This window comes from Myotis nattereri (genome assembly GCF_964212035.1).
Source record: "Myotis nattereri genome assembly, chromosome: 8".
Taxonomy (NCBI): Eukaryota; Metazoa; Chordata; class Mammalia; order Chiroptera; family Vespertilionidae; genus Myotis; species Myotis nattereri.
Window position 1 is genome coordinate 59,840,892 of NC_138083.1, and position 9,671 is coordinate 59,850,562.

At 47.9% G+C, this 9,671-nt stretch overlaps 1 protein-coding gene across 1 annotated transcript in view; it reads right to left on the reverse strand.

Annotated features, from left to right (window-relative positions):
* Positions 1 to 9,302, reverse strand: part of EPB41L3 (erythrocyte membrane protein band 4.1 like 3) — a 220,820-nt gene extending 211,518 nt beyond the window's left edge. Inside the window, exon 1 of the mRNA XM_081097417.1 lies at positions 9,000 to 9,302. The gene's annotated coding sequence lies outside the window, so the exon portion shown is untranslated. The remainder of the gene's footprint in view (positions 1 to 8,999) is intronic.
* Positions 9,303 to 9,671: the final 369 nt, after the last annotated feature.

The window sequence follows — 9,671 nt, forward strand, 5'->3', positions numbered from 1 at the left end:
ACTTCAGCGGCTTTACTCATTGTTGCATTACCTAATTCATTTTGAACTTCAATATATTTTTTCAAAGGAATCAAACAGCTAAGAATACCATAAAGTGCTCATCCTTCAGAGGTAAAATGTAGATGATGATGTAACATGATAATCTTCCCCAGGATTCATAAATTTTGTGAAAGTATTTAAGTGATCTAACCTCTTAAAAATAAGATCTCTACATTTTTAGCTTTTGTTTTTCCAATATCAACCATAAGAAGTAAGGAGTCTCCTGGGAAAGAACCCAGGTCAAGGGAGAAAAGAACCAAGGGACCTTTGGTCCAATGTCAGTGTGGGATGCTGTGCGAGGTGCCAAAGCTTCCTGCCTTCCCATCTAACTGCCCATCCTTTTACGCCATCAAGCTTTCTCCACCCATAGCCAGAGAAATCTTTCCTCATCTAACCTCCTGTGTTACTCTGCTGCATGCAATGCTTTCATGGTTCCCTTTTGTATGTTTATAAATTCCAACATTTTATAAGTTTATAAGTTGGGCAAAATGCTCAAGCATTTATTATGCGCTGGGCATTTTATATGAAAACATGGAAGCCGTAACAGACTTAGAGTGACATTTGCTTGGACCATTTGGGTTTAGTGGCATCCATTGGTGCTTTTGGGGTCCTTGATGTTAAATGTCTACTAAGGTAGCCAGAATAAGAGCACGTAAAAATGGTTGGGCGCAGCAGCACAGAGAGGATTTGGTTTTGCAAGCAGGAGAAAGAGCCCCATAGATTCCTCAGGGCAGTTAAGAGAAATCTGAGTATGGTTAGGATCACCATTGCTGCAGGTGGTGTTGAAAGTCAAAGAAATACAGTCGTATTACAGGTACTAAGCTCTTTGGCCTGGGTAACATGGGTTGCCCTTGTAACCACTATAAATTGAAGTGCTCTTTAAAAAAGAAAACAACTCAGAACAGATCTGTCCATTTGGAAAAAAAAAAAAAAGTAGTGTAGCAGTTTTACCTAATTATCTTGGTAATTAAGTGATCAATGTAGACCCAGCAAGATCAAGCAATCTAAATGAATTTGTCACAGATTATTTTAGTGCAGACAGAAATAGATGTCTATGGTACTCATTATTTTTCCAACATGAAAGATGCAGATATAGAGGGGGCAGACCAACAAAATAATAATTTCTATTCCATTTTGAAAGGCAGAAACATTTTGCAGTAGGATTATCAGGTCTATCTTTCTAATTGCGTTTTGATTTGGATATTATTTAAAAACTGTGAAAAGTGGCCAAGAGAAATTTACATTTAAATTATTCAGGATTAAAGTTTATTTTTTAACTAGAGGCCTGGGGCACGAATTTGTGCACGGGTGGGGTCCAGCCGGCCCACCCCGATTGGGACTGATCAGGCTAGGTGGGGGCAGTTGGCCGGCCGGCCCCACCTGGTTGAATGCCCGGTTGAACTCCTGGTTGAACTCTTGATCGAGGGGACAATTTGCATATTAGTCTTTTATTATATAGGATGATTAAAAATAAATGTAGTCAGGACAGAAAGCTTGAAACATAAAGATCCAAAAAGTAGAAGTTGACTTGCTAAGTATGAATTTCACACTGAATTAAATGTTAATAAAATATGCATCACATGTCAAACAAATGGGTACACTTGTTTGAGCACTATGTGCCAGTTATTTTATAAGTATTATTTCTAGTTCTCGCAACTCTGTTAGGTAGGTATCACTAAACTAGTTTTGCAGAAAAAGGAACTAAGACTCAGGAAACAGGGTGATTTGTCCCCAAGACATTCAACTAGAACCTACTGGTACTGGGGTGCAGCTTAGGTGAGTGTGTCGCTTATGTCCTATTTGTCCAATCCTTCTCTCAAGGTGTGTTTCCAAGGGAATGCAGACTAATACCGATTATGTATACGGGTGGTATGTGTGTCTGGATGGGGGACAGCAGCTTAGTTCATAAGAGTGGGGAAGGTCGTGAAGGTAGAGAGAACATTTTCCAAGAGTGACATCATTTAAACAATATTGAAAGAGCCATATTGAAAGTCATTCTTAAGACCATGATGAAAGTATGTTTGAGGAATTGGCATGAAAGCACAACACTACAAAGCAGAGGAAAAACAGGCAACGGTGGCACCTTTTGAATGTCCCCTTCCCAACATGTGTGTACTGCACATAATACCAAGGCTATCTGGCTCATTTTATATTTTATCATCATGTTTATTCTGCTTTCTAGGGCTTGCAGGGTATATATTTTTAAATATCCTCAGTTTGAACAGATACTTTCTTATTCACAATGCAAGCTAAAAAGGGCATCTAACATTAAAAACAAAACAACAAAAAACAACTATTTCAGGGGAATGCAAATGTATCTTAATCTGTTTTAAATCATCAGACCTCTCTAGCTTGTCCAAATAATCTTTGCCCTCCACAGACTCCTGCTTTGATGATTTAGCTCTGCAGAATATTGAGGCTGTTGGGGAAAAAATAAATTTTCTATTTAAAGGTGAAGCTGAGTCTCTGATGAAACATTTGATTGTATTTGAATTAATTCTGGTGAATCTTTCATGCTGCACATTAACATTGAAGGGGTTAAAAAGGAGAGATTTGTATGGCATAATGCTGATTTTTTAAAACTATCGGGCAAATAGTGAAAATATCATGAGTGTGTCACTTTCTGATGTCATTTAGTGTTTTTTTCACCCTCTATGTGATGTAGAAAATACTATTGTTTCTATTTGTCCATGAAGAAGTTGTGGCTGACAGAGGCTAAGAAAGCTGTCAGATGAACTGGGTTTAGAACAGGATCCCGATAGGAATCACACATGTGTGGCCAGATGTTTTCACATAGTGGATGACCAAGATCTTTCCAGTTTGAGACATATTTACATAAACTTTATAAACACCATGTGTCAAAATCTATAAAACATGGACATGGCAGATCTTGATCACTTAGATCCATGCAATTTCTCATATTCCAGAAAAGGTTTGAGTATATGATTCTAACATTATAATAAAGTATCTAGTTCTTAACTCTTCAAAACTTTAGTACATGGTCATGGCCTGTTTTGTTTCCGACTTGTTCGTTCCTTGTGTGCGAAGGGCTGTTTGTAACTATTTGATGAGGATGGGTTTGTCCTCTCACGTGTGATGACTGTTTGGAAGCATTTCTGTTCCTGGAATATGAAGCTGGCAAGCTCTTTATAACAATTTGTTTCTCCACCTGTCCTCAAACATATCACGTATACACGAGGAATGGCCTAGTCTTTTCATTCTTCTAGAGTAGAAACATTTGAACAACTATCCATGCTAATTAACACATGCGTGATTGTGATTGCATTTTGTAAATCATGGAGCTCTGAGAGGAATCAGATGAAAAGCTTCCTAAAAGAGATCCCAGATCAAACAAATGTATCAGCTCCAAACCACTAATTCTCATACATATTTCTGAATGCATATAGCATGTAATGGGCATCTTGCCCAGCATATCTCTTTTTTCTTTCAGCTCAATCACTATCAGCTTGGCTCTCCACATGCTAGTCTGCTTTTGAAAGCTCTGTCCAGCTCACATGATTATAAGCTCATTTCTACAATGAAGAATGTTAATAATTATACAGATTCTTTCAGCTACCAAAGCTTAAATTATTCATGTAATTAGACCAAAATGAGGTAGAGGTGGTTTGTAAAAGTTTCCAGATAATTGCTTCTTTTCCACTTTGCCTGTAAAGATGCAATCAAGGGCTGGCAACTCTCTCATATTGACCTGACTTGGGTTGTAAGATCTTTCTCCTTCTGTCATCGCCCTTCTCAGGCAGCCCTACGCAATCATTCACTCGGTGAAGAGTTATTGAGCTCCCACTCTGGGCACCACTTAGTGGAGACTACAAAAATGAATAACTTCTCAATCAATAGAATAAAGAATAAAGACAAGGTATGTGGCCTGTGAGAGCAAAATGCAGAGCTGTGGAAGGAAAGAGGAGGGACAGAGACCTTCTAAGGATTATCCAGAAAAGCTTCATAAGGGCTTTGAGAAACTGGTAGGATTTCAAGCTGAAGATAGGATGAGGAGGGACAATTCCGGTGAAGAAATGGATGAGCAAAGAACATAGAAATAAAACCTAAGGTATGCCTCAGAAATGCTGACAGGTGCAGGGCGTTTCCTGTTGGAGCCAGTGGGAGACAGCACTGAAGGAGAAGATAGAGGGTAGGGTTTAGAATACAAATCTAAAGGATTTAGACCTTATCCTTTAGGAAATAGGAGAGACTTGAGGTTTAGAGCCAGGGAGTGATATAATCGAAGCTGTTCTGTGAAATGATTGAACTGGGTGCAGAAGGGGTGGTGGGGATGAGAAAGGGCTAGGATGATTACTACACAGTCTGAGCAGGGTGGGACAGAGCCTGGGGTAGGACTGGTAGCAATGAGATAGAAAGGAAGTGACAATGGGAGTCACCACAACTTGATCGCTGACACTTCTGCAGTGTGTGACTGCAGGAGAGCAATGTGAGAAGATGGCATACAAAGTGGAGACCAGGGTTCCTGCAGGGGGACTTGGGACATGCTGTACTGGGTAAGGGAAGAGAGCAGGAAATTGATGAAAGACATTAGTAGACATACTCAATCTGAGGTGATTGGAACAGCTGGGTAAAAATACCTACTTGGCAGTTGGAAATGTGAGACTAGATTTCTAATGGAGGCTGATGATAAAGATGGTATAAAAATTCATCCAGGCAACCTACACTCCTGATTCTAGAAAACCAGTGGCTTGTTGCCAGGGCAGCTAGGTGTTTCACATGTTGTTGACTCCTCCTCAGGGAGCCTTCTTATCCCCGTTTTACTGATGGGGACCCTGTGGCTCAGGGCCATTACATAACATGCTGGAGTCAGCGGTGAGATGGCTGAGTTCTGATTTATGTCCTTGTTTTTCCACCTCTCTAAGAAAGGATAGCTCTCTCCTTCCTCTTAGTTCAGAGTGTCGATGTTAAGTATTACCATGCATTCCTTTACCCACTTATCTCTTTTCTCCAGTTCTAATCTCCATTCATTCTACTTGACTGAAATATTTTCTAATCGGCCCCAATTACATTCAGTGTCATCCCATGTCTCATTATTGCTCTTAACCTAGCTAGCTGCTCACTCTTTCATTATAGAGGATTCCAGGGCAGTGTACCCTTAGCTCCCATGCCTTGCATTCTGTCCAGGGTCCCACCAGGATCTGATCCCTTGTATTAGCTTTGGGCTGTGTGACCTGCAGCACTTCAGAACACAGGCTCGACATCTATCTATCAGACCTGCTGTTTTTACAGGTCATTTCATCATGACACCAAATGCTCCCAGACAAAAGCCACATGTGCTCAATGAGCATGAAAACAAAATAAAGCATTTTCTTCTCAGCAATTCAGTGGCTAGGTGGCTACTTTGATTCCTATACTGCAGTTTCATTGATTCCCTGGCAGTATGACAAATCATACACTTTCTACTAGCTATTTATATTTCTCCATCTTAACTGTGAAGAGCATGGTTCAACAGCTTTTAAAATGTCTAGCCTCTTTAGCAGCTCTCCACTGAAAGTCCTATTTTCTAATTAATTGTGTATCTTGCTATTCTTGGTTACCTGGTTCTAAATTGGCAAATTCTATGTTCCATGTGCTAGGTCTCACACTTCCCTTCCCAGTGCCTCATAACTGAATCACAAATGAAGCCTCACAGTGTAGCAGGTGAAAGTTATTATTCTCCTTACAGATGAGGAAGTGGCCCAGAGTGAACTGTGACTCATCAGGCTCCCTGGCTCTTTTTAGTGAACTATTCACAGCCAACAGCTCTGACTTAAGCTTTTGGTTAATCACCTCCTTGCAATTCAAACCACAGGACCCATCATCCATAGTGAAGTCTCCCTTGCTGCTGCCACTCAAAGTGCGGGATCACTTTGCTGAGATCCCTGAAGGTTCTCACATTTCTGTACATTAGCATCAAAACCATGTTTCCTTTCTGGCCCGCCAACTGGAATGGGTGGGCAGAGGACATGTCATGTCCCCCCCTCCCCTTTGTTCCTAACATCTGAATAATGATTTCTATAAAATGCATAGAATACTTGTGAAAGTAGTGACATCTCTGTTTCTAGATGTATTTAATCAGCGGCTGTTATAGAGGGACTTCAACCATGCAACCGTCATTCTGTTGTTTCTAAATCTTCCAATAGCTTAAGTATATTATTATTTAAAGTGATTTCACCAATCCCAAATAGTTTAAAAATATATGTAATCACGCAGTGCACATTACTCCTCAAAATGACCATTATAGTTAATTTGCTATTCTGATTTACATAATGATGGATCCTAGAAATTATTAAATGCCTTTTCAGGCCAATGTTTTTAATTATCAGCCCCAGCCTATACATGTTTGTTGAACACCTACTATATACCAGACCCCGGGGATAAGAGGATGAGAAAGGCAGGGCCCTGCCCTCCATAACTTACATTCCAGTAAGGATATCTCCAATGACTTAAATATCTAAGGGATTGAGAGGTAATAAACAGAGGTTTATATATCTGCTTGTCAGCACAGAGAATGCTTTCCTGAAGTCACTTCATAGTCTAAGAAGCCTACTTGAAAGTCCTCTTTGGAAACTAATGTTGCAGGAGAGGATCTTTAACCCCTTGGTGACACTTGAGTCTGAATGGGAATTGATCCAGCTGGGAAATGCCTATGGCAGACAAGGAAAGGGGAAGAAGGCCTGAAAGATCATTTCAAAACCAACCTGAACTTGACTCCTTTCCTGCTGTAAGTTAAATGTACACATGTAAGTAAGGACCTCTCCTCCCCCCTTCCTCCATATGCCACACAATTCCAGCTTGGGAAGGGCAAACCTTACAGGGAGCTTCGGGAACTGTCATTAGGAGAAATGCAATATAGGAGCGCCACTCAGAACCCGCTCTACCAGGTTCGTCTGTTTCTAATCAAATGGAATCTAGATTTAAACCAGAATTAGATTAGGGATTTACAGTCCTTTCTACTTCCATTCATTTCATGGCTTCCAGCCCTGTCCTGGCCCAGTTTTAATCCAATGCATTTCGAGGGCATTAGGAGTTGTCCACAAGCCTGGGGTGGGGGTGATGGGGGCCCTAAGGCCTGGTCCTCTAGGGAGAGCGGCACCCAGGGCCAGACCTCCGGAGTGGGTCAGCCGAACTCTGTCTCGGGATTGTTGGCGCTCACAGCCCCCCCTGTCTCCACTGCGCCACTGGGATGCAGGTGCGTGTTCTTTGCTCGCCCTTTGGACACGCCCCTCGCTCCGCAGAGGATCTGGTCGCCAGCACCCCAGGCTTTCCTCGCGCACAGGCGTCGCTTCTGCATAATAAGGAAAAGCGAAAGCTGCGGCGGGCTGAGGGGGCGGCAGGACGCGCCGCGTGGCCGCTGCTCCGCAGCCGCAGCCGCCAGAGGGGAGAGCTGTCACCACGCGGTGCGGACCCCGACCCCCAACTTCCAGGGAACTCGGTGCCGGCGAGCCCACAGCAGCCCCGACGCGCCCTCCCACGCAGGCCCAGGGCCCTCCGGTCCCCACGGCTCGGGGGACTAGCTTCCCCAACCACCCCACCGGCCCGCGGGCCCGCCGACCCCTGGCTACGCGGCCCGAGTAAGACGCCTTAAGGCAGTTCGGTGCGTGGCGGCCCCAACTCCGACTCGGGAGCGACAGAACGCTCTCCCCGGAGCGCAGAGCCGCCTCCGCAGCCTCCACCGAGGTCCTCACTGCCGCTGCGGGAAGCGAAATGCCCGGCGAGGGGCGCTCTCTTGGATTTTGAAACACGGTCTCATTCGCCTCAGGGGCGCCCCGAATCCCCACCCGCACCCTCTGGCCAGATGACTTTCACCCCGGGATACCCCTAGTGGAGGCCTGGAGCTGCAGCGGGAGGAGAGGAGCCGGAGGCGCTGAGTTGCTGGGATGCAGCTGCGCGCCCCTCGCGGTGAGAGGCGGGGGACCCTTCGGCTCGGCCCGGCTGGGCTGGGGGAGCGGGATGCCGCGCCTCTGCCTCGCGGAGGATCACACACACACACACACACACACACACACACACACACACACACACACACTCTGCTGCCAGGACCACCTGCACTCCCCACCCCCCACGCCGCGAGCGGGACGCGGAGGTCAGGGAGCCACTGTTCACTTTAAGATTGCAGCTGAAACGCCCAGACGGAGGGAGAGGCGCTCCTCTTCCCAAGGCTCCCACATCCTAGGAGGCCTCCCAGTTTCCCCGAGCCAGCAACGTTCGGCTTCGGAGACTCCGCTCATTGGACACGGGGTTCAAACTGCAGTGGGGCGAGGCTGGCTAGAGGAGCACTAGACAGCGAGCCCGCGCTCCCCTCCGTTCTCAGCCAGAGAACCAGGCAGCACCGCTGCCTCCAGTGCACGACTAGGCGGCCGGGTGGGCGCCGGACCCCGGGCGCTCCAGCTCTGCCGAGGGCAGGGCGAGGAGTGACAGCAGCCGCCTCGGCGCGCGCCGGCCAAGGCACGAAATCTCCGAACCGGCTGAGCAGCGGGCGCGGGGCGGGGGAGGGAGGGGGGTAGAGGCCAGAGGGGCGGAGGAGGAGTTGCCGAAGCGGAGAGGGATGACGTCCTCCGGCGCCTGGGGATCGCAGGGACTGAAGATTCGTGCGCTCGCCGGCTAGGCGCGCTCACTAGGGGGTTCGCAGAGGCGCCGCGCCCGGCTCCCGCAGCGGCTCCGGCACCGCGCGCACCGGGCGACCCGCCCGCTTCAAGCAGGTGCAAGCCCTCCGGCCACCTTAAAACTCCAGCTGCCGGTCTCTCGCCTCAGGGTGCCCTCCCAGGGTGCGATTCCCGGGGGGTCCCGGTAGGCAGTCCCCGGCGGGCCAGCCTCGCCCCTTCCTCGCCTTTTCCCTCCTCGACCTCGAACCAAGGGCAGGCGCCCGCGCCCCGGTCCCTGCCCATTCGGGGAGCCGGCGTCCTGGCCTGCGCCGGGCTGCGAAGAGAGGAGGAGCCATGGAAAGGAAAGGTGCTCACCTGAGTCGCCGGAGCCTTCCTCCCCAGCCTCGCGGGCGCGTCTTCGCCGCCCCCGGGTACTACCTTCCTCGAAGAAAAAAAGTCGCGCAAGGGCAGCGAGAGGTAGGGCTGCTCACAGGTACCTGCGCGGCGGCTTTTCTCTTCGGATTCTCCCGGGTCCAGTCTCGGGCTCGGCGGCGGGAAAGGGCTCCCTGAGGCTGAAGGGGCCGCCAGAACCGGGATCCTCCGGTAGCGGTTTCCCCGGCACCTCCAAGTTGCCACCTGCAGCGCGCGCCGGGTGCCTGTGACAGCCCGCGCCGCTCCGCCGGGGCTGGCCCGCCCTCCCCGCCCTCCCCGCCTGCTCGTTGGCTGCGCCGGGCGCCCGGGCGGTCCCAGCGCTCCGGCCCGCCCTGCTCCCGCCTTCCAGCCGGCGGCTCCCGGAGTGCGGGTGCCCGAACAGGCCGCTCTTGGCTTTACAGCAGCGAATTTGGGGAGCTGCTCAGGCTTTTGCAAGCAGAGGAGGAATCACACACACACACACACACACACACACACACACACACACACACACACACGATTGGAGGAAAGAGAAAGGATATGAGAAATGCTCTTCGTGTGCCTTAAGGGGACCCGGTAACTTGGTTTCTTTCGCTGGTATTAAATTTGTGCAGTCTCTGAAAAGAGTTAACCTTA